Source organism: Aotus nancymaae, unplaced genomic scaffold (assembly GCF_030222135.1).
Source record: "Aotus nancymaae isolate 86718 unplaced genomic scaffold, 86718_ANA_hifiasm-v0.15.2.pri h1tg000010l, whole genome shotgun sequence".
In the NCBI taxonomy this organism is placed as follows: Eukaryota; Metazoa; Chordata; class Mammalia; order Primates; family Aotidae; genus Aotus; species Aotus nancymaae.
Genome location: NW_026988421.1, coordinates 35,451,466 through 35,474,036, shown reverse-complemented (window position 1 = coordinate 35,474,036; position 22,571 = coordinate 35,451,466). Strand labels below are relative to the sequence as shown.

Below are 22,571 nucleotides of genomic sequence, written 5' to 3'. Positions count from 1 at the left end.
CCAAAACCCATCAGTGTGCTGTATCCAGGAAACCCATCTCACATGCAAAGATACACAAAGGCTCAAAATAAAGGGATGGAGGAAGATTTACCAAGCAAATGGAGAGCAACAAAAAGCAGGAGTTGCAATTCTCATCTCAGATAAAATAGACTTTAAAGCAACAAAGATCAAAAGAGATAAAGAAGGACATTACATAATGGTAAAAGGATCAATGCAACAAGAAGAGCTAACGATCCTAAATATATATGCACTTAATACAGGAGCACCCAGATACATAAGGCAAGTTCTTAAAGACTTACAAAGAGACCTAGACTCCCACACAATAATAGTGGGAGACTTCAACACACCATTGTCAATATTAGACAGATCAATGAGGCAGAAAATTAACAAGGATATCCAGGATTTGACCTCAGACCTGGAACAAGCAAACCTAATAGACATTTACAGAACTCTCCACCCCAAATCCACAGAATATACATTCTTCTCAGCACCACATCACACCTACTCTAAAACTGACCACATAATTGGAAGTAAATCACTCCTCAGCAAATGCAAAAGAACGGAAACCATAACAAACAGTCTCTCAGACCACAGTGCAATCAAGTTAGAACTCAGAATTCAGAAACCAACCCAGAACTGCACAGCTTCATGGAAAATGAACAACTTTCTCCTGAGTGTTGACTGGATAAACAATGAAATGAAGGCAGAAATAAAGATGTTCTTCGAAACCAATGAGAATGAAGATACCACATACCAGAATCTCTGGGACACATTTAAAGCAGTCTCTAGAGGAAAATATATAGCAATAAGTGCCCACATGAGAAGAAAGGAGAGATCTAAAATTGACACCCTATTGTCAAAATTGAAAGAGCTAGAGGAGCAAGATCAAAAAAACTCAAAACCTAGCAGAAGACAAGAAATAACTAAGATCAAAGCAGAATTGAAGGAGATAGAGACACGAAAAACCCTACCAAAAAAAAATCAATAAATCCAGAAGCTGGTTTTTTGAAAAGATCAACAAAATAGACCACTAGCCAGATTAATAAAAAAGAAAAGAGAGAATAACCAAATAGATGCAATAAAAAATGACAAAGGGGATATCACCACAGATTCCACAGAAATTCAATCCATCATCAAAGATTATTACAAACAACTCTATGCACATAAACTAGAAAACCTGGAAGAAATGGATAAATTCCTGGACAGTTGCCTCCTCCCAAGCCTAAACCAGGAAGAAGTCGAAACCCTGAATAGACCAATAACAAGGTCTGAAGTCGAGGCAGCAATTAAGAGCCTACCACCCAAAAAAAGCCCAGGTCCAGATGAGTTCACAGCCGAATTCTACCAGACATACAAAAAGGAACTGGTACCATTCCTTCTGAAACTATTCCAAATAATTCAAAAAGAGGGAATCCTTCCCAAATCATTTTATGAGACCAACATCATCCTAATACTAAAACCCGGCAGAAACTCAACAAGAAAAGAAAACTACAGGCCAATATCCATGATGAGCATAGATGCAAAAATCTTCAAGAAAATACTGGCAAGCCGATTACAACAGCACATCAAAAAGCTTATCCACCATGATCGAGTAGGCTTCATCCTGGGGATGAAAGGCTGGTTCAATATATGCAAGTTTATAAATGTAATTCACCACATAAACAGAACCAAAGACAAAAACCACATGATTATCTCAATTGATGCAGAGAAGGCCTTCGACAAAATTCAACAGCCCTTTATGCTAAAAACTCTCAATAAACTAAGTATCGACGGAACGTATCTCAAAATAATAAAAGCTATTTGTGACAAACCAACAGCCAACATCATACTGAATGGGCAAAAACTGGAAGCATTCCCTTTGAAATCTGGCACTAGACAAGGATGCCCTCTCTCACCACTCCTATTCAATATAGTACTGGAAATTCTAGCCAGAGCAATCAGGCAAGAAAAAGAAATAAAGGGTATTCAATTAGGAAAGGAGGAAGTCAAATTGTCTCTATTTGCAGACGACATGATTGTATATCCAAGCCCAAAATCTCCTGAAACTGATAAGCAACTTCAGCAAAGTCTCAGGATACAAAATCAATGTGCAAAAATCACAAGCATTCCTATACACCAATAACAGACTTAAAGAGAGCCAAATCAAGAATGAACTGCCATTCACAATTGCTACAAAGAGAATAAAATACCTAGGAATACAACTAACAAGGAACGTAAAGGACCTCTTCAAGGAGAACTACAAACCACCGCTCAACGAAATAAGAGAGGACACAAACAGATGGAGAAACATTCGATGTTCATGGTTAGGAAGAATCAATATCGTGAAAATGGCCATACTGCCCAAAGTAATTTACAGATTCAATGCTATCCCCATCAAGCTACCAATGACCTTCTTCACAGAACTGGAAAAAACCACCTTAAACTTCATATGGAACCAAAAGAGTACCTGCATAGCCAAGTCAATTCTAAGCAAAAAGAACAAAGCAGGAGGCATCACCCTACCAGACATCAAACTATACTACAAGGCTACAGTAATCAAAACAGCATGGTACTGGTACCAAAACAGATATATAGACCAATGGAACAGAACAGAGGCATCGGAGGCAACACAGCATAACTACAACCATCCAATCTTTGACAAACCTGATAAAAACAAGCAATGGGGAAAGGATTCCCTGTTCAATAAGTGGTGTTGGGAAAACTGGCTAGCCATATGCAGAAAGCAGAAACTCGACCCCTTCCTGACACCTTGCACTAAAATTGACTCCAGATGGATTAAAGACTTAAACATAAGACCTAACACCATAAAAACCCTAGAAGAAAACCTAGGGAAAACCATTCAGGACATAGGCGTAGGCAAGGACTTTATGACCAAAACACCAAAAGCATTGGCAACAAAAGCCAAAATAGACAAATGGGACCTAATCAAACTCCACAGCTTCTGCACAGCAAAAGAAACAGTCAATAGAGTGAATTGGCAACCAACAGAATGGGAAAAAATTTTTGCAGCCTACCCATCTGACAAAGGGCTGATATCCAGAATTTACAACGAACTAAAACAGATTTACAAGAAAAAAAACAAACAAGCCCATTCAAAAATGGGCAAAGGATATGAACAGATACTTTACAAAAGAAGACATACATCAGGCCAACAAGCATATGAAAAAATGCTCATCATCACTGGTCATTAGAGAAATGCAAATCAAAACTACATTGAGATACCATCTCACACCAGTTAGAATGGCGATCATTAAAAAATCTGGAGACAGCAGATGCTGGAGAGTTTGTGGAGAAATAGGAACACTTTTACTCTGTTGGTGGGAGTGTAAATTAGTTCAACCATTGTGGAAGATAGTGTGGCGATTCCTCAAGGACCTAGAAATAGAAATTCCATTTGACCCAGCAATCCCATTACTGGGTATATATCCAAAGGATTATAAATCGTTCTACTATAAGGACACATGCACACAAATGTTCATTGCGGCACAGTTTACAATAGCAAAGACCTGGAACCAACCCAAATGCCCATCGATGATAGACTGGACAGGAAAAATGTGGCACATATACACCATGGAATATTATGCAACCATCAAAAACGATGAGCTCGCATCCTTTGTAGGGACATGGATGAACCTGGAAACCATCATTCTCAGCAAACTGACACAAGAACACACAATCAAACATCGCATGTTCTCACTTATAGATGGGTATTGAACAACGGGAACACATGGACACAGGGAGGGGAGCACTATACACTGGGGTCTGTTAGGGGGGAGTAGGGGGGACAGCGGTGGGGGGAGTCGGGGAGAGATAGCATGGGGAAAAATGCCACATATAGGTGAAGGGGAGGAAGGCAGCAAATCACACTGCCCCGTATGCACCTATGCAACAACCTTGCATGTTTTTCACATGTACCCCAAAACCTAAAATGCAATACAAAAAAAAAACTAAATTGATCTTTACAGATAGATAGGCAAAAGTACCAGGTATAATAGGTCTTTTGTTCACAGCTATTCTGTACACAGGAGATAAGTGGCCAGATATTCTTATGATGCAATGATTATGGAGGCAGAGTTCATGTGTGCACTTTTAGACAAGAAATTGTTATCAACAAAATAGAGATTTTTTACTTTTTAAGCAATTAAATGGGAAGAGAAAGCACACTTGTTATTAAGTGACTTTGGTTTTTAATAGACATTGTGTATTTTACTTCCTCTAACTAATTTCTTAGCTCTTTTAAGCCTCTAGTAAGAAGTGCAAAGATTTATAATCAATATTTACTCAGTCATGGTGCCAATTTAAAATAACCCAAATGAACAACAATAGGAAAATAATTAAAGGAAATAAGGTAATACATCCAGATAATGGAATATTATAAAGTCATCAAAAATGATATTTGTAAAATAACAATTTTTTTAAACACAGTTTACTCTGTCACCCAGGCTGGAAAGTAGTGGTGTGATCTCAGCTCACTGCAACCTCCACCTCCCAGGTTTGAGCGATTCTTCTGCCTCGGCCTCCTGAGTAGCTGGGATTACAGGAACCTGCCATGATGCCCTGATAATTTTTTTGTATTTTTAGTAGAGATGGGGTTTCAACATATTGGCCAGGCTGCTCTCGAACTCCTGTCCTTAAGTGATCCACCCGCCTCAGCCTCCCAAAGTGCTAGGATTACAGACATGAGATAAAAAACAAATTTTTAAGAGACAAGGTCTTGCTCTATTGCCCAGGCTGGAGTGCAGTGGCAGGATCATAGCTCACTGTAACCTCTTACGCTGAGCTCAAGCAATCCTCCCACTTCAGCTTCCAAGCAGCTAGCACTACAGGAGTGCACCAGCACAATGGCTATATTTTAAGATTTTTTTAGAGATGGGGTCTTTCTATGTTGCCCAGGCTGGTCTAGAACTCCTGGCATTAAGTGATCTCCCCTGCCTCAGCCTCCCAAAGTGCTGGGATTATAGGCATAAGCCACTGCACCCACCCGAAAAGTTTTTATATAGTTGGAAAACAGGTAACACATAATATGTGAATCTATCTGGGGACAAAACTGTCTATCCCTAATAACCTCAGCAATATTTATATACCCATGTAGACAAGAATAGGATAAAGGCTGGAAGGAAATACACCTAATATCTGTGTATGGTAGAATTATAAATGGTTTTTCTATATTTTTTATATTTTCCAGATTTTCTACAATGAGTATCTAGTCCCTTTATAATCATAAAGCTAAATAAAACTTTTAAAAGTAGTGTCAGTTCTCAATTCAACAATAAAGAATTGATCTTTGTTGGAGTTTGCCCTTTGTCCCCAAGTGAACCATAACTACTCCATTACTCACACAGTAAGAAACCAATGAGAACCATGTCTCATTCATTCCTTTACTTCATTTCTTGTACCTCCCCTTCATTCCCCAAAAAAGAATTTTCACTGTCTTATAAGAATCCAGGTATAAGACAAGCTGGATTTAGTGGGATGAAATTATGAAATCCTTTTACTTTTCTGACTTGTCTGCCTTTCAAACCTTTCAACTGGCTCTCCCTCCTGCAACCTTAGATTCTGCTACATTGAGAGATCTTTTCCAGTCACTTTCACAGTTAACACACTATCTCATTCTCCTACGCTCTTGAACATGAATGAATCTTGCAAACTTAAGGCTGTGTTAAAAAAAGAAAAAGGAAGACAATGATCTCCAGCCTTTTTGGCACAAGGGACCAGTTTCATGGAAGACAATTTTTTCACAGACTGGAGATATGGGGTTGGGGGGGCAGATGGTTTTGGATGAAACTGTTCCACCTCAGATCATCAGGCATTAGATTCTCATAAAAAGCGTGTAACCTAGATCCCTCATGTGCACAGTTCATAGTAGAGTTTGTGCTCCTATGAGAACCTGCTGATCTGATGGCTGCCATAGCTCAAGCTGTAATGCTTGCTTACCCACTGTTCACCTCACACTGTGGGGCCCAGTTCTTGACAGGCCGTGAACCAGTACTGGTCTGTGGCCCAGGGACTAGGGACCTCAGTCTAAGAATATCTACCATGTGATACTATTTACATAAAGTTTAAAAATGCATGAACAATTCTGTAACTTGCTTAGTGATATATGCATATATTGGAAAAGTATGAAGAATTTTAAGGAAAAGAGAACCCCAAAGTCTGGCGAGGGAAGAATAGAGTGTGTGCTCTTGGAGGAATACACTAGGGCCTCAACCACATTGTTGATCTTTGATTTTTTAAACTGAGAGGTTGGCACATGGGCGTTGTCATGTTGTACTTCTTTATGTCTTTTGGATGCCTTATATATTACACAATGATTTTGTAATCCAGTTTAATCTAAATCAAAAAAAAAAATTTGGAGACACAGTCTCACTATGTTGCCCAGGCTGGAGTGCAGTGATGTGATCTCAGCTCACTGCAACCTCCGCCTCCTGGGTTCAAGCGATTCTCCTGCCTCAGCCTCCTGAGTAGCTGGGACTACAGGTGTGCACCACCACGCCCAGCTAATTTTTTGTATTTTAGTAGAGACAGGGTTTCACCATGTTGCCCAGGCTGGTTTTGAACTCCCGACCACAGGCAATCCGCCTGCCTCAGCCTTCCAAAGTGCTAGGATTACAGGCTTCAGCCACCACGCCCAACTCTAAATCAAAATTTTAATCTCTATTCAATATACATTTTCTTCCCTTTCCCCATGTTTCACAGCCCAACCAATCTCAGAGACTTGTAGTAATGGGGAAGATAGGGTTTATCTTTTTTCTCCCTCTTCTCTTCAACTGGGTCTCTGCAGAAAAAAAAGTGGACAGGAGAGGAGAAGGGAAAGGATGGGGGTAAAGGGAGCACAGAGTGTTACCTAATGGGGCAGTTGAAATCTGGCCTTGGTGCCCTCACAGAGACCAACAGAGGGTGCTTTTAAGTTTTCTTACTAGTTACTCTATTCATTTCCCCCACCTCCCCACTGCACCATTACCTAGTGAAATGCAGTGTACCCTCTGATCAGCCTCTTAGTCCTCACTCCCCGGGGGTCCTGTCCTCACAGGCCCTTTCTGCTAGGGTCACCTCATTGGGCAGGCAAGCCCTTCAAGACAGTTCAAGCCCCTCCTCTTTCTACAGCGTCCCCTCCTGACTCACAGAAAAGACTCAGCACTTTGCCCTCCGAACTCTGCAAGCACAGGACGTATCCACTGGAATCTTCTCTCTCCCTTTGCCATCAGGCAGCTCCATCTAGCCTCAAGTCTTTAGGCAAGAGTCAGGTACCAGTCCATGTGATCCACAAACTGCCCGGGACACAGTTCAATGTCCCCATGGAATTCACTTAACGCCCCCTGCACTTCCTCCTCTCACAGAGAGGTGAGCCCTCCCACAATTCTCCCCGGAGAAATATTCCCAACCTATCTGCTCAGATCCACTTCCTCTGCATGGGCAGAAGGAGAGTGGGCAGAGAAGTTCAGGCACCACCTTGTGACAGCCTCTCTTTAGAAGGTGTGGTGCAATCTCACCTGTGGTTCTCACCAGGAGTTTCAGAATAGGGAAAGTCCCACCTAACATCCTGTTATGCAAAGAATACTTTACAAGGTCCCCCAAAATGGGCTGGTGGCTTCATGTCAAAGCTTGATTCAGGAAAAATCAATTATACAGAAGAGGTGAAAACAATGGCCTTATGTTTATCACTAAGGGACTGGCTTAATCCAAGAGTAATATTTAAAAGATCAAAAGGACCAGATGGGCCAGGTTCCCCAGGCAGTCCTCCTCCATCAATATTTGTACAAACCCTATTACCCTCTGCTTTCTCCTTTTGGCCATAGCTGCCAGAAACACTCAAACCTACATTCAGTGCCCAGCTTCCATAACTAACACGGCCAATATACCTATTTTTGTTTGTATCTGTCCTATTTAATTTCTAGTTTCAATTTACGAAAGTATTATTCATATTATCTGGGGAAGTCGATAGGAATAGGAACCCTACATAAATATTAACAAGTAAAGAACACTTGGGGCCGGGTGCGGTGGCTCACGCCTGTAATCTCAGCACTTTGGGAGGCCGAAGCGGGTAGATCACCTGAGGTCAGGAGTTCGAGACCAGCCTGGCCAACATGGCGAAACCCCATCTCTACTAAAACTACAAAAATTAGCCAGTCATGGTGGCACACACCTGTAGTCCCAGCTACTAGGGAGGCTGAGGCAGGAGAATTGCTTGAACCTTGGAGGCAGAGGTTGCAATGAGCTGAGATCGCACCACTGCACTCCAGCCTGAGTGACAGAGCGAGACTCCACCTTAAAAAATAATTAACAAAGAGAATGAATTTGTATGGAATTTAGGCTCCTTGCTGTAAACTATATTATTTCTCCTTCAGACTAAAAAATGTCATTTACTTGCAATAGGTCAAGAAAAGTTTTAAAAATGTGGCAGTTTATGGACCAGTCTGATATTGAGACCATGAGGAGCCTGAAGGACGCTATGGCCCAGCATGAGTCCTCTTGTGAGTACAGAAAGGTGGTGACGCGTGCCCTGCACATCCCTGGCTGTAAGGTGGTTCCGTTCTGTGGGGTGTTTCTGAAGGAGCTCTGTGAAGTGCTCGACGGCGCCTCCGGCCTCATGAAGCTTTGCCCGCGGTACAATTCCCGAGAAGAGACTTTAGAGGTAAGGCCTTTCAGAATCATCGTGGCCTGAGGAGCCACTGTTGCCGCCTGTCTCATCAGGCCCCACCTGTGCTCACTAAAGAAATGATCACTGATTGAACACAGGGTTAACAGTTGTTATTACTGTTTCTGGGTAACACATAGATCCTTGGATGTTCTGAAGAAAAGGATGCCAGCTAGCACTGTGTGGGGCATAGTATTCTGAAGTCAGTTTTTTTATTTGTTTGTTTTGTTTGTCTGTTTGTTTTGAGACACAGTTTTGCTCTTGTTGCCCAGGCTGGAGTGCAATGGTGCGATCTCCGCTCACCGCAACCTCCGCCTCCCAGGTTCAAGCAATTCTCCTGCCTCAGCCTCCCGAGTAGCTGGGATTATAGGCATGCGCCACCACACCTGGCTAATTTTGTATTTTTAGTAGAGACAGGGTTTCACTATGTTGGTCAGGCTGGTCTTGAACTCCTGACCTCAGGTGATCCGCCTGCCTCAGCCTCCCAAAGAGCTGGGATTATAGATATGAGCCACCACGCCCGGCCTGTGAAGTTAATTTTAATGTATTAGGTTTAATGTGTAAGTACAAGTTGAAAAGGTTGTTGTTTTAGATTTTTTTTTCAAAGATTGACAGGTTTTTCTTATTGGGTGGGAATGTCTGGATGCAAGGAATAAAGAAAGTCAATAAGCGTATTAAGTTTTCCACATCAGTCGAAGAAAAAAGAGGGGAAGTCAACACTGCCTTCTTTCCATCCCTTGTGGAAAAATGCTGGGGAGCCTGGAGCCTCATCTAGAGACAAGCTCCAGGCTCCTGATCCCCAGGGCCTTGTTCCTCCCAGGCCCGTTGCCTCCTGTTCCTGATTCCCAGAGCAGAAGGGATGGTGTGAGGTTTGACCCAGGACATCGGGCATTGGAGAGAAGAGGGATCGACAAACTGGAGGGAAAAGATAAGGAAACCTTTCTCTAAGGTATTTTAAAATGAAAGAAGTGACTAAATGGAAAAAGCTTTATGGAGATTTTGGGAAGTTCTTTACCCAGGACCGAACCCCAATCTAGTATCATTTGTGCCATGATGATGGAACCCACTATTGACCTTTCTCTCACACACACACACACACACACACACACAGAGAGAGAGAGAGAGAAAGAGAGAGTCATGCACACACCTTCTCCATGGGAGTGGAAAGACTCTCCGCAACCTTCAGCCTCTTCTGTGTCACCTGGGAGCAAAGGCATCACCTGATATCAGGAAGACTTACGAGCCCCTGACAGGTACAGGCAACACCACCGGCATCTTTCTGGGTTATGAGCTGGGATAAAACGGCAAGAAATGGAGGAGGAAGCTTAAAGGAAGCCTCCCAGGCCACACCCCTCCCTCCATGTCTCTTATCCCAGGCACAGCTCTCACCTCTGATGGGAGGAGCTTCCTGATCAACTGTACAAACAATAAGAGCTTAAAAGCCAGGAAGAAGCCACTGTGTTGTTATAGGACACGAGCAATAAAGCAAAACATCACCTCTTCTCAGTGTTTTGCTTGGGCCTAGTCATTTTATCTGGTTCCGTAGAATAGCATACTTTACTCATGGTTTTTCTCAATTCTCACTACAAGGATAAAATAACCATGCCCTTCCTCTGCGAAGTGGCTAATCTTCTCCTTAGGGAACCCCGAAATAATATTGTTTTTAGTGTTTTAAATGTGAAGTGGAGTGTCGATTCCTAGAGGGATTAAAGTTGTCTCAGTGGTAACAAGGGTGAGTTTTGATATTTCATGTGGTGAAATGAAAAAATGTTTTTCCTGGAGGCTCTTGTTTTCTTTCCCATAAAATAGGCACAAATGCCATTATTTATTACTTTATGATTTTGCTTCCCTAGCCAAGTAGGTTCTCCAGGCATATTAAGTTGCAACAGCAAATTCTCGATGTATTTTTCTGTAGTTTGTAGCAGATTACAGTGGACAAGATAATTTCTGACAACGAGTGGGACAAAATGGCTTGAAGAATTCAGAGAAGGAGTCCACTGTCAACAGCATCTTTCAGGTCATCCGGAGCTGCAGCCGAAGTCTGGAGACAGAGGAGGAGGACAGCCCCAGTGAAGGGAACAGCTCCAGGAAAAGTTCCTTGAAGGATAAAACCCGATGGCAGTAAGTTTTACACTTTAAAAGTGGGGAATGCCCACGTCTTCTTTTTTCCTGTTGATGAGTTGTTTCCTACTTCAACTTAGTTTCAGATGGACACCTCATCAAAACCTGCCACTTTTATCATTAAGCCACACTTCTTTGTTGTCAAACCTTACCAAGTCCAAATTCGAATTTATCTTTCTTATTTTGCTGCTTTGCTCTAAAATTACTGCTCATAATTTAACTTCTTGCCACCTATTACCTCTTTAAAAAAACAAACAAACCTAGAGCTATCCTGCCATTCCTAAGAAGTCAACACATTAAATTTCAGGAGGAGAGCTGTGATCTTTTATTTCCTAGTTTTCTAACGGTGGGTTTTATTAATTCTTGGGTGGGGTACTAGGATGGGTATTAAGATATTTTTAAATCAAATCTACTAATTTAGTTAGGTCTAGGTGATACCTAGAAATCAGTATTTTTAGCTCTCCCAAACTCTGGGTGATTCTAAGTCGAGAGTTAAGGATGTCACTTTGAGAAACACTGCTCTGTGAGGTGTGTTAAAATTAACCCTACACACGCAACCATCTGTAGATTTTTAATTGTTCAGTCCTTCCAGTTGCTCAGAGATTATTTCAAAGATTTTTCACTTAGCAGGTTGCTGACTTTAGTGGCAAACTATATAGAGAGAGAGACCATCTACAAATAAGCACATCTGCAGAGGAAGCCTCTCAGAGCCATTTAAGTTCTTAATCTCTCTCCCTCTCTTTCTCAGTATCTAGGTATATATCTATTTCTTCCAACAAAAGATTTTGTAGATGCTTATAAGAATAAACATGAATAATTGAGGATATTAAAGAAAAGAAAAATAAGGATAGGAGAAAACAAAACATACAAAAATGTATACTATATAGCCTACACAGTGACTAAATTTTGTTCTGAGATTCTTAGCAGTCAAAGGAAAGAGGAAATCACAATTCATTGTAAGTTTCACAATATTTGTAAGAAAAATTAAACAGATGTCTGGGAGAAGAATGCCTTTTCCTCATACTGGGATCTGGCTGAAATTTCTTCCTTAAATCCTACTATCAAGGCTAGGATACATCATATAGGAGTAGATAAAATAATGAATTTCATGTGGCTCTTTTTACAATAACCTTCATCTGGGGCTGTATGTGTGTTTGTGCATGTGTGTATGTCATTTGATATTTCTAAAATACCTTCAGGACTGCCACTTTCACTGAGCCTCAGACCCTAGACTATCCTTTCCTTTCCCTTGAGGTTCCTTCAAGTGATAAATTTCTTGTATTATTTCATCACTTGTTATGAAAGTTTTGTTTCTAATTTTCTCCTTAGTCTCTTGTCTTCTTCCTAATGATTTTATCATCTACATCCTAAGAACATTTCTCTTCCACTGCCCATTTTCCAACCCTGCTGCAAGCACTCTTAGAAGGGAAGAAAAACACAAAAATGCAAATATTTCTTTTATAAAACCTGTGAAGTCATATTGAAATCCTCACTTTGAAACTTGTGTACCTAAGTACCAGTGATAGCTCCCTTACCTCAAGTGACTGCTATTCTGAAAGGAAGCTCAACACACAACATAGGTGGTGGGACAGTTTCACAGAATTCACCAAGACCAGATCAGCAAGCACTACTTCTGTGGCCATCTGCCGGGACATGGGAATCCATTGCCGATTCAGAACCCCATGTTAAAATGTCCAGCACAGGGTTATGTGTGCCAAAGATGTGGAGATTGAAAAGCCCATAGGAATTATGCTTTGTTGATCTGGCTGAAACAGAGACTCTACAAACAGCAACCTCCAGCCCCTGTTCACTTGGCAACCACCAGCCCTGTGAAAACTACAGCAAAGAAAGAAGGGACAATCTCAAGGTCCTTTGGTTCACCCCGCCTACAGGGTGCTCTTATAATTCTTCCCAAACCTCACAGCTATTCCTGCCAGAAAACCACTAGAAATCCTCTTAGAAATCTCAAAAAGTGATTATAAAAAGTTCAAGATTTCTTTTTGCTGGGTAGCAGTGGCTTATGCCTGTAATCCCAGCCCTTTGGGAGGCCAAGGCAGGCAGATCACTTGAGTCCAGGAGTTCAGGAGCAGCCTGGGCAACATGGTGAAACCCTGTCTCTACAACAACAAAAAACAAACTTCAAGATCTCGGCAGGAAGGGAATTGGGTCGAGAAAATCTTGAAAGGTCAATGGGGTCTTCAAATAGGCTTGTCTAACTTCTGGACAGATGAAGAAGTTGTGCCCAGTGAGCTGAAGCCACTTGACTAACTAATCAATATTAGCGCTGGGTCATGAGCCTGACCATGTGCTCAGTCATAGGGGATGATCCTTTGTTCTGTAACGTTTAAGGCATTTCTTTTGATTGTAGAGGGGCTAACCCTCAGCCTCTTTTTATGTCTAATCCTGAAGGTTAGGAACATCTGAATTCTGAAAGCATTCCAATTACATTTCATATGAATTATAATGCTCATTAATAAATACTTTTTTATTTGCCAGCATAAAGAATAAATAAGCTATGCCTGTGCATGTTTTTAAAAAAGTATGTGTTCAACAACAGCATGGAGACCTAAAAGGAGCATGTGGCACCATTGCTGGGAAATGGAAATTAGGAGTATTAAGGTGTATAGAGAAGAGCATAGAGTCATATAGGAGCTGCAAGTTCTCACTGCCATCATTTTCAATATTGTTGACCCTCTTTGGCCTGCTGCACCTTAAGAAGGATCTGTACATTTGGAGAAATGAGATCTAAGTAGATGATGACAGAAACCGAGAACGGAGGCTGTTTGAGCTAATTAAGAACTCAGACCTTTCAGTCACATTGCCTGGGACTGAATTTTGACACCACCACTTACTATTTCTGTCACCTAGGTAGTAGCTGAATCTTACTAGGCCTCAGTTTTGTCACCTGTAAACAGAATGACAAGACTACTTGATAGGGTTTTTGTGAGGATTATGTGAAAGATATATATAAATTAAGAAAAATGCACAGCACTTTCTAAGTGCCAATATAAATGGTGACTATTGTGATTAATTTGTGCCTCACACCCTTAAAATGCCAAGTTGGGGCTCTGAGGGTGATATGGTTTGGCTGTGCCTCCAACCAAAATCTCATCTTGAATTATAATCCCCAGGTGTCAAGGGAGAGACCAGGTGGAGGTAATTGAATCACAGGGGCGGTTTCTCCCATGCTGGGCTCATGATAATGAGTTCTTGTGAGATCTGAGGGTTTTATAAGTGGGTGGTAGTTCCTCCTGTGTTCATTTGCCTTCCTGCCACCTTGTGAAGAAGGTGCTTTGCTTCCCCTTCACCATCCACCATGACTGTGCTTCCTGAGGCCTCCCCACCTACACTGAACTGTGAGTTAATTAAACCCCTTTCCTTTATAAGTTACCCAGTCTCAGGCAGCTCTTTATAAGAGCATGAAAACAGACAAATACAGGCGGCTCCAGCACTTAGGTGTGGACACTCTTGGCAGCAGTCACCATTTCAGAAGCACCCCTCAGTCATCCTCCTCTCTCTTACTTCAAAGAGCTATTTTCTGTGTCCTTCAACCCCAGTAGCCTCATTAAAGACATGGCTGGAAGATACTCCAACCCCACAGGGATAGGAAAAAAAGAAAGCTAAGCGTAAGAAAGTAAAATACCTGAGAAAAGATAATAGTTACCAGAATTAACCGCACGTACACAAGTACGCATGTGGATGCCCCAAATCATAAAAGGATAGGAAATCAGTTATACTTCACTGGGAAAGATGCAGACAGGCCTCAGCCTTACCAACCCCCAACTCACAACACCCTTTATCTGCTCCAGCTGCCTCAGCCCAGCCCAGACCTTCCTACAGTCTCACTCCCCGGCTTTGCTGGAAATACCTGGGATCCTGTATTTCTCTCTTTCTGCTTCTTTGGCCAACACCTCAGACCCATCTTGCTTCGCTTCTGTGATTTGTAACAAAGAAGGCCATTTTCCCACTGCCTGCACAACATTCACCCTAGGCTTGTTTCTCACTTAAATCCCAACTGGAAACTTGGATATCGTTTTTACAGAGACGCTCCATTTGTGTTGGTGGCTTTGTTCTACAATACTAACTTAGTAAATGCAAGCCAGACAACAATAATATTAGCGATATTTAAGATGCTAATATGTATTGAGAGCCTATGTTTAAGCAAACACTGCCCTAAATTATTTCCATATATTAAATGATTTAATCTTAACAGTTCCATTTTATTCTCACAGCCAGCAGGGCCAGGATTTAAATTCAGGCAGGCTGGTTCCAAAACCAATAAACTGCTCAGATATAATCAGAGAATGCTTATAGTCAAGGAAGGTGCTAGGTTAATTAAAAGCAATAATTTTCCAGAAGAGAGCATTAAAAACACAAGATTTTATTAGAACACCTGTAGCAAGTCCTTTGGAAAGGACATAGATTTACTTCTATCTTTAAAAATTTTAATTTAGGCTTGTTTATCATGTTCAAGAGATTCTGTTAAATTTGCAGGAGGCAAACGAACCTTACAAAGAAAATATTTAACCAGGTTAACAAATACATGTTGATCATCCAATATAAAATTTTCATCAGAGAATATTAGACAAGTCTGTCTATTTATGGTTTCTAACTGAAGGATACCATGGAAACTGTTTAGGAGTAGGATAAATACCTTTCTTCTATTTTTACTCCTTGGTCCTCTCCTTAAGACATATAACCTAAGTTTCACAAGGTAGTTTTTTTTTTTTTTTTTTTGCTGATAAACCACATCTGTGATCTTTGGTTAACATTATTTGGTTCCTAAATGACTCTTAACATTCCACCTTATCCCTTTTTGTAAACTCACAGGAAATTATCTTCTAAGAGAATCAGGCACAAAATTGCATAACATTCACTATGTCATCTAAGAGATGAAAGCTACTAGTTTCCTGCTCGAAATGAATTTATTATTACAAACAATTGTCAATTTTATTTTGAGCATTCATCTCTGGAAGATTGCTTTTTAATGGAATTATTACCAGCTGGCATTAGTTCTTTTTGCATTCTAAAATAAAAACTTATGCCAAGAAAGATGGCATCCCCTCTCTCCCAGCTTACATCATCTCTGAGCTGCAGAAAGAGGCTCCAGAAAAGCCTTACAATTTTTCTTTCCAGACACCATTTTTTATAATGCTTGCAGTTTTTAACTGGAACATGCTTGACTTAACTCAGAACTTAAAAGGAATATGGAAAACACCATTTATCTTACTAAATTAAAATCAGAAGTTCTATGTCCAAATTTACATTGTATTTTACTTGGTACTAATACTCACCAGTTGAATCCTTTTTGCTCTTAAAACAACAAGTAGTAGGAAATGGAGAATGTGGAAATGGCCCCAAAAGAAGATACAATCTCATGCCAGTTAGAATGGCGATCATTAAAAAATCTGGAGACAACAGACGCTGGAGAGGATGTGGGGAAATAGGAACACTTTTACACTGTTGGTGGGAGTATAAATTAGTTCAACCATTGTGGAAGACAGTGTGGCAATTCCTCAAGGACCTAGAAATAGAAATTCCATTTGACCCAGCAATCCCATTACTGGGTATATATCCAAAGGATTATAAATCATTTTATTATAGGGACACATGCACACGTATGTTCATTGTGGCATTGTTTGCAATAGCAAACACTTGGAACCAACCCAAATGCCCATTAATGATAGACTGGATAAAGAAAATGTGGCACATATACACCATGGAATACTATGCAGCCATAAAAAACAATGAGTTTGTGTCCTTTATAGGGACATGGATGAACCTGGAAACCATCATTCTCAGCAAACTGACACAAGAATACAAAATCGAACACCACATGTTCTTACTCATAGGTGGGTGTTGAACAATGAGAACACATGGACACAGGGAGGGGAGCATCACACACTGGGGTCTGTTGGGGGGAAGTATGGGAGGGCCGGGGGGTGGGTAGGAAATTCAGGAGGGATAACATGGGGAGAAATGCCAGATAGAGGTGATGGGGAGGAAGGCAGCAAACCACATTGCCTTGTATGTACCTATGCAACAATCTTGCATGTTCTTCACATGTACCCCAAAACCTAAAATGCAATAATATATATATTTTAAAAAAGACATGGAATCAATCTCATTGCCCATTAATGTAAGGCTGGATAAGTAAAATGTGGTAAATAAACAACACGGAATATTATGCATCTATAAAAGAGAATGAGATCATGTACTTTTCAGAGATATGGAGTGAGCTGGAGGCCATTATTCTTAGCAAACTAATGAGGAAACAAACAAACAAAAACCAAATACTACAGGTTCTCACTTATAAGTGGGAGCTAAATGATAAGAACACATGGACACATCGAGAGGAACAACAGACACTGGGCCCTACTGGAGAATGGAGAGTGGAGAAAGGAGAGGATCAGGAAAAATAACTAATGAATTCCAGGCTTAATACCTGGGTGATGAAATAATCTGTACAACAAACACCTATGACACAATTTTACCTATATAGGAATTTTACACATGTACCCCTGAATTTAAAATAAAGTTAACAATTTCTTCAAAAATAGGAGACTCAAAACCTTGTACCTTCATGACATGATTTGAAAATAATGTTTTGTGCAAAATAAGATTAAATGATCATTTTATACTCATACTGCATGTACAGTCATTGTGTAGAAACACAAAAAATGTAGTGCTCTGAAGCTCTCTTGCATCTCTGTTTCAAACCTCACTCCTCAACATAAGGACTGACAACTATTCCCTATTATGAAAGCCTTGGCCACCTTTTTTATGTTTTCAAGGACATCATTAGAGAAGAGAGCAGTCTGCTAAGTTTAGTGACACAGAGCAGAAAGTCACCCTCGGCTGGTTTTTATTAACTGCTCCACTAGGAAGTGGGCTTCTTGAATACATTCCTCAATGCTCCTCTTTTTCTTCACAAAATTCCACAGGGTTATAAGGAAAAAATGTTGGATCTCCTTTTATCCCTTTCCATTGTTGAAACAATTCCATTGTTGAAATGGAATCCCAATGGAAGAAGAGCAGAAACTAGGAGAAACATTTTAGGCAAGGAAGTAGGAGCTGACACTGGGCAGCCACATGGATGGGCAATGTGCCACCTAAGGAGCTCTACAGTTCTCTTCATCCTCTCTACCCCCATTACCAGTGCTCATACAGCCACATGCACACCTACCAAGCAGTTTACTAAATTTTTCTGTCACTGACTTTTCTAAAAACTGCCTTTTCCTAGGAATTCTTCTCTCATATTATTTAGGGCTTTCTTTAGTGCTTCCAATCCATGAAATAGCACAGTGAATGTCATGCCAAAATACACAGTGGAAATAAGGCCATAGAATTTTGAGAACTGAAAAATAGAAAAGACATGTAAATATTAGAAGAAAATCAGTAATAAAAAGTCTGCTAACAAGAAAATATCAAGAATAGATGGCTTCACTGCTGAATTCCATGAAACTGGTCAATGCATTGACACTGCTCTTTTCAGATTATTCCAAAAAATTAAAGAGGAATTTGTTTGATCTTGCTCCTCTAGTTCTTTTAATTGTGATAATAGGGTGTCGATTTGAGATCTTTTGTTGATTCTCATGTGGGCATTTAGTGCTATAAATTTTCTTCTAGACACTGCTTTAAGTGTGTCCCAGAGATTCTGGTACATTGTGTCTTCATTCTCATTAGCTTCGAAGAACATCTTTATTTCTGCCTTCATTTCATTATTTATCCAGTAGTCATTCAGGAGCAGGTTGTTCGGTTTCCATGTAATTGGTTTTGAGTGAGTTTCTTAATCCTGAGTTCTAATTTGATTTCACTGTGGTCTGACAGATTGGTTGTTTTGATTTCTGCTCTTTTGCATTTACTGAGGAGTGATTTACTTCCAATTATTTGTTCAATTTTAGAGTAACTGTGACACAGTGCTGAGAATAATGTATATTCTGTGGATTTAGGATGGAGACTTCTGTAGATATCTCTTAGGTTCACTTGGTACAGATCTGTGTTCAAGTCATGGATATCTTGTAAATTTTCTGTCATGTTGATCTGTCTAATGTTAACAGTGGAGTGTTAAAGTCTCCCACATAAGTCTCTTTGTAGGTCATTAAGAATTTGCTTTATGTATCTGGCTGCTCCAGTATTGGGTGAATATATATTTAAAGATATTAGCTCTTCTTGTTGCATTGATCACTTTACCACTATGTAATGCCCTTCTTTGACTCTTTTGATTTTTGTTGGTTTAAAGTCCATTTCATCAGAAACTAGGATTGCAATGCCTGCTTTTTTTCTTTTTCTCTCCATTTGCTTGGTAAATCATCCTCCATTCTTTTACTTTGAGTCTATGTGTGTCTTTGATGTGAGATGGGTCTCCTAAACACAGCACACCAATGGGTCTTGACTGTTTATCCAATTTGCCAGTCTGTGTCTTTTGATTGGGGCATTTAGCCCATTTACATTTAAGGTTAATATAGTTATGTGTGAATTTGATCCTGCCATTTTGATACTAGCTGGTTGTATTGTCCATTAGTTGATGCAGTTTCTTCATGGTGTTGATGGTCTTTACCATTTGGTACATTTAGCAGTGAAGTACTTTCCATTTTCCTTCCCATGTTTAGTGCTTCCTTCAGGAGTTCCTGTGGTGGTGGCCTGGCGGTGATGAAATCTCTCAGCGATTGCTTGTCTGTAAAGAATTCAAAATCTAGCAGAAGACAAGAAATAACTAAGATCGGAGTAGAACTGAAGGATATAGAGACACAAAAAATCCTTCAAACAATCAATGGTTGTTTAAAAAGATGAACAAAATAGATAGACTGCTAGCCAGACTAATTAAAAAAAAAAGAGAAAGAGAGAAGAATCGAATAGATGTAATAAAAAGTGATAAAGGGGATATCACCACTGATTCCACAGAAATACAAACTACCATCAGAGATTACTACAAACAATTCCGTGCACATAAATCAGTAAATCTAGAAGAAATTGATAAATTCCTGGACACATAAACCCTCCCAAGACTAAACCAGGAAAAAGTTGAATCCCTGAACAGACCAATAACAAGGTCTAAAGTTGAGGCAGCAATTAATAGCCTACCAACCAAAAAGAGTCCAGGTTCAGATGGGTTCACAGCCAAATTCTACCAGATGTACAGAGAAGAGCTGGTACCATTTTTTCTGAAACTATTCCAATCAGTACAAAAAGAGGGAATCCTCCCTATCTCATTTTATGAGACCAACATCATCCTGATACCAAAACCTCACAGACATACAACTAAAACAGAAAATTTCAGGCCAATATCCATGATGAACATCGATGCAAAAATCTTCAATAAAATACTGGCAAACCAAATGCAACAACACATCAAAAACTTTATCCATCACAATCAAGTAGGCTTCATCCCGGAGATGCAAGTCTGGTTCAACATACACAGATCTATAAACGTAATCCATCACATAAACAGAACCAAAGACAAAAACCACATGATCATCTCAATAGATGCGGAGAAGGCCGTCAACAAAATTCAACAGCACTTTATGCTAAAAACTCTCAATAAACTAGGTACTGATGGAATGTACCTCAAAATAATGCAAGCAATTTATGACAAACCCACAGCCAATATCAAACTGAATTGGCAAAAACTGGAAGCATTCCCTTTGAAATCTGGCACTAGACAAGGGTGCCCTCTCACCATTCCTATTCAAAATAGTACAGGAATTTCTAGCCAGAGTAATCAGGTAAGGAAAAGAAACACGGAGTGTTCAATTAGGGAAAAAGGAAGTCAAATTTTCTCTATTTGCAGATGAGATGATTGTATATTTAGAAGATCCCATCATCTCAGTCCAAAATCTCCTTAAGCTGGTAAGCAACTTCAGCAAACTCTCCAGATACAAAATCAACATGCAAAAATCACAAGCGTTCCTATACATCAATAACTGACAAACAGAGAGCCAAATCATGAGTGAACTTCCATTCCCAATTGCTACAAAGAGAATAAAATACCTAGGAATACAACCAACAAAGGATATGAAGGACTTCTTCAAGGAGAACTACAAAACACTGCTCAAGGAAACAAGAGAGGACTCAAGCAAATGGAAAAAATATTCCATACTCATGGTTAGAATCAATATTGTGAAAATGGCCATACTGCCTAAAGTAATTGATAGATTCAATGTTATCCTCATCAAGCTACCATTGACCTTCTTCACAGAACTGGAAAAAACCACCTTAAACTTCATATGGAACCAAAAAAGAGTCCACATAGCCAAGACCATCCTAAGCAAAACCAAACAAACAAAAAAAGAAAACAAAGCTGGCGGCATCATGCTAACTGACTTCAAACTATACTACAAGGCTACAGTAATCAAAACAACATGATACTGATACCAAAATAGAGATATGGATCAATGTCACAGAACAGAGGCCTTGGAAGTAATGCCACACATCTACAACCATCTGATCTTTGACAAACCTGACAAAAACAAGCAATGGGGAAAGAATTCCCTGTCTAATAAATGATGTTGCGATAACTGGCTAGCCACATGCAGAAAACAGAAACTGGACCGCTTCCTGACACCTTACACTAAAATTAACTCCAGATGGATTAAAGACTTCAACATAAGACCTAACACCATAAAAACCCTAGAAGAAAACTAGGCAATACCATTCAGGACATAGGCATAGGCAAGGACATCATCACTAAAACACCAAAAGCAAAAGAAACAAAAGCCAAAATAGACAAATGGGATCTCATTAAACTTAAGAGCTTCTGCACAGCAAAAGAAACAATCAGAGTGAACCCGCAATGAACAGAATGGGAAAACATTTTTGTAAGCTACCCATCTGACAAAGGGCTAATATCCAGACTCTACAAAGAACAAAAACAAATTTACAAGAAAAAAACAACCCCATCAAAAAGTGGGTGAAGGATATGAACAGACATTTTTCAAAAGAAGACATTTATGCAGCCAACAAGCACATGAAAAAATGCTCATCATCACTGGTCATTAGAGAAATGCAAATCAAAACCACACTGAGATATCATCTCACACCAGTTAGAATGGCAATCATTAAAAAATCTGGAGACAACAGACGCTGGAGAAGATGTGGAGAAATAGGAACACTTTTACTCTGTTGGTGGGAGTGTAAATTAGTTCAACCATTGTGGGAGACAGTGTGGCAATTCCTCAAGGATCTAGAAATGGAAATTCCATTTGACCCAGCAATCCCATTACTGGATACATACCCAAAGGAGTATAAATCATTCTATTATAGACACATGCACATGTATGTTCATTGTGGCACTGTTTACAATAGCAAAGACTTGGAAACAACCCAAATGCCTATCATTGATAGACTGGATAAAGAAAATGTGGCACATATACACCATGGAATACTATGCAACCATGAAAAAGATGAGTTCATGTCCTTGGCAGGGACATGGATCAATCTGGAAACCATTATTCTCAGCAAACTGACACAAGAACAGAAAACCAAACACCACATGTTCTCACTCATAAGTGGGTGTTGGACAATGAGAACACTTGAACACAGGGAAGGCAACATCACACACTGGAGCCTGTTGTGGGTTGGGGGACTGTGGGGGTGATAGTAGGGGGTGGAGGGATTGGAGAGAGATAACATTAAGAGAAATACCTTATGTAGGTGATGGGGAGATGGATGCTGCAAACCACCATGGCATGTGTATACCTATGTAACAATCCTGCATGATCAGCACATGTACCCCAGAACTTAAAGTATAATAAAAAAAAAAGAAAAAACAATGAAAGAGGAAACAATCTTTCTTAAACTACAAAGCTACCATTAC

General features: G+C 40.1%; 1 long non-coding RNA gene across 1 annotated transcript in view; it reads left to right on the top strand.

Annotated features, from left to right (window-relative positions):
• Positions 1–8,385: 8,385 nt before the first annotated feature.
• LOC135273996 (uncharacterized) overlaps positions 8,386–22,571 on the top strand; it is an 84,349-nt gene continuing 70,163 nt past the window's right edge. The window contains exons 1-2 of the long non-coding RNA XR_010341773.1: positions 8,386–8,632; positions 10,551–10,756. This is a non-coding gene — a long non-coding RNA (uncharacterized LOC135273996). The remainder of the gene's footprint in view (positions 8,633–10,550; positions 10,757–22,571) is intronic.